Source organism: Oncorhynchus mykiss, unplaced genomic scaffold (genome assembly GCF_013265735.2).
Source record: "Oncorhynchus mykiss isolate Arlee unplaced genomic scaffold, USDA_OmykA_1.1 un_scaffold_375, whole genome shotgun sequence".
NCBI classification, from domain to species: domain Eukaryota; kingdom Metazoa; phylum Chordata; class Actinopteri; order Salmoniformes; family Salmonidae; genus Oncorhynchus; species Oncorhynchus mykiss.
The window spans coordinates 52,501-55,000 of NW_023493822.1; the positions used below are offsets into that span (position 1 = coordinate 52,501).

At 45.4% G+C, this 2,500-nt stretch overlaps 8 non-coding genes across 8 annotated transcripts in view; all 8 read left to right on the forward strand.

Annotated features, from left to right (window-relative positions):
- The window catches only part of LOC118953651, a 119-nt gene extending 56 nt beyond the window's left edge, over positions 1–63 (forward strand). Inside the window, exon 1 of the ribosomal RNA XR_005043909.1 lies at positions 1–63. This exon is cut by the window's left edge and continues 56 nt beyond it. This is a non-coding gene — a ribosomal RNA (5S ribosomal RNA).
- A 260-nt stretch (positions 64–323) lies between these two features.
- On the forward strand, positions 324–442 carry LOC118953665. The gene has a single exon (XR_005043923.1). It is a non-coding gene; the product is annotated as a 5S ribosomal RNA (ribosomal RNA).
- A 177-nt stretch (positions 443–619) lies between these two features.
- On the forward strand, positions 620–738 carry LOC118953662. Its single transcript, XR_005043920.1, has one exon. It is a non-coding gene; the product is annotated as a 5S ribosomal RNA (ribosomal RNA).
- Positions 739–998: 260 nt separating this feature from the next.
- On the forward strand, positions 999–1,117 carry LOC118953666. Its single transcript, XR_005043924.1, has one exon. It is a non-coding gene; the product is annotated as a 5S ribosomal RNA (ribosomal RNA).
- A 177-nt stretch (positions 1,118–1,294) lies between these two features.
- On the forward strand, positions 1,295–1,413 carry LOC118953667. Its single transcript, XR_005043925.1, has one exon. It is a non-coding gene; the product is annotated as a 5S ribosomal RNA (ribosomal RNA).
- A 260-nt stretch (positions 1,414–1,673) lies between these two features.
- Positions 1,674–1,792, forward strand: LOC118953668. The gene has a single exon (XR_005043926.1). It is a non-coding gene; the product is annotated as a 5S ribosomal RNA (ribosomal RNA).
- A 177-nt stretch (positions 1,793–1,969) lies between these two features.
- Positions 1,970–2,088, forward strand: LOC118953673. The gene has a single exon (XR_005043931.1). It is a non-coding gene; the product is annotated as a 5S ribosomal RNA (ribosomal RNA).
- Positions 2,089–2,348: 260 nt separating this feature from the next.
- Positions 2,349–2,467, forward strand: LOC118953669. Its single transcript, XR_005043927.1, has one exon. It is a non-coding gene; the product is annotated as a 5S ribosomal RNA (ribosomal RNA).
- Positions 2,468–2,500: the final 33 nt, after the last annotated feature.

Consider the following 2,500-nt stretch of genomic DNA (forward strand, 5'->3'; position numbering starts at 1 on the left):
CAGGGTCGGGCCTGGTTAGTACTTGGATGGGAGACCGCCTGGGAATACCAGGTGCTGTAAGCTTTTTGTCACTGCCTTGTGGAATTTCAACTCTTTGTCCGTTTTTTCCCACAAGGCTGAAATATGTGCCCTCGCTTTGAAATAAGTAAGCAAGGTTAGTTTGTATTTCATCCAACAATCTGTGCTACAAATTATGGCTACAGTATATGCAATTTCTTCCACTTTTTGAGTGACACAAAGATGCTTATCTAAATGGTGGAAATGCAACAGCTGTTAATCAGGCTCACTTTGACTTTACATAGTGCACCAAGAGATAGTTTCTCGCTTACGGCCACACCGGCCTGAGTACGCCTGATCTCGTCCGATCTCGGAAGCTAAGCAGGGTCGGGCCTGGTTAGTACTTGGATGGGAGACCGCCTGGGAATACCAGGTGCTGTAAGCTTTTTGTCACTGCCTTGTGGAATTTCAACTCTTTGTCCGTTTTTTCCCACAAGGCTGAAATATGTGCCCTCGCTTTGAAATAAGTAAGCAAGGTTAGTTTGTATTTCATCCAACAATCTGTGCTACAAATTATGGCTACAGTATATGCAATTTCATCCACTTTTTGAGATTGCCTTTCGCTTACGGCCACACCGGCCTGAGTACACCTGATCTCGTCCGATCTCGGAAGCTAAGCAGGGTCGGGCCTGGTTAGTACTTGGATGGGAGACCGCCTGGGAATACCAGGTGCTGTAAGCTTTTTGTCACTGCCTTGTGGAATTTCAACTCTTTGTCCGTTTTTTCCCACAAGGCTGAAATATGTGCCCTCGCTTTGAAATAAGTAAGCAAGGTTAGTTTGTATTTCATCCAACAATCTGTGCTACAAATTATGGCTACAGTATATGCAATTTCTTCCACTTTTTGAGTGACACAAAGATGCTTATCTAAATGGTGGAAATGCAACAGCTGTTAATCAGGCTCACTTTGACTTTACATAGTGCACCAAGAGATAGTTTCTCGCTTACGGCCACACCGGCCTGAGTACGCCTGATCTCGTCCGATCTCGGAAGCTAAGCAGGGTCGGGCCTGGTTAGTACTTGGATGGGAGACCGCCTGGGAATACCAGGTGCTGTAAGCTTTTTGTCACTGCCTTGTGGAATTTCAACTCTTTGTCCGTTTTTTCCCACAAGGCTGAAATATGTGCCCTCGCTTTGAAATAAGTAAGCAAGGTTAGTTTGTATTTCATCCAACAATCTGTGCTACAAATTATGGCTACAGTATATGCAATTTCATCCACTTTTTGAGATTGCCTTTCGCTTACGGCCACACCGGCCTGAGTACGCCTGATCTCGTCCGATCTCGGAAGCTAAGCAGGGTCGGGCCTGGTTAGTACTTGGATGGGAGACCGCCTGGGAATACCAGGTGCTGTAAGCTTTTTGTCACTGCCTTGTGGAATTTCAACTCTTTGTCCGTTTTTTCCCACAAGGCTGAAATATGTGCCCTCGCTTTGAAATAAGTAAGCAAGGTTAGTTTGTATTTCATCCAACAATCTGTGCTACAAATTATGGCTACAGTATATGCAATTTCTTCCACTTTTTGAGTGACACAAAGATGCTTATCTAAATGGTGGAAATGCAACAGCTGTTAATCAGGCTCACTTTGACTTTACATAGTGCACCAAGAGATAGTTTCTCGCTTACGGCCACACCGGCCTGAGTACGCCTGATCTCGTCCGATCTCGGAAGCTAAGCAGGGTCGGGCCTGGTTAGTACTTGGATGGGAGACCGCCTGGGAATACCAGGTGCTGTAAGCTTTTTGTCACTGCCTTGTGGAATTTCAACTCTTTGTCCGTTTTTTCCCACAAGGCTGAAATATGTGCCCTCGCTTTGAAATAAGTAAGCAAGGTTAGTTTGTATTTCATCCAACAATCTGTGCTACAAATTATGGCTACAGTATATGCAATTTCATCCACTTTTTGAGATTGCCTTTCGCTTACGGCCACACCGGCCTGAGTACACCTGATCTCGTCCGATCTCGGAAGCTAAGCAGGGTCGGGCCTGGTTAGTACTTGGATGGGAGACCGCCTGGGAATACCAGGTGCTGTAAGCTTTTTGTCACTGCCTTGTGGAATTTCAACTCTTTGTCCGTTTTTTCCCACAAGGCTGAAATATGTGCCCTCGCTTTGAAATAAGTAAGCAAGGTTAGTTTGTATTTCATCCAACAATCTGTGCTACAAATTATGGCTACAGTATATGCAATTTCTTCCACTTTTTGAGTGACACAAAGATGCTTATCTAAATGGTGGAAATGCAACAGCTGTTAATCAGGCTCACTTTGACTTTACATAGTGCACCAAGAGATAGTTTCTCGCTTACGGCCACACCGGCCTGAGTACGCCTGATCTCGTCCGATCTCGGAAGCTAAGCAGGGTCGGGCCTGGTTAGTACTTGGATGGGAGACCGCCTGGGAATACCAGGTGCTGTAAGCTTTTTGTCACTGCCTTGTGGAATTTCAACTCTTT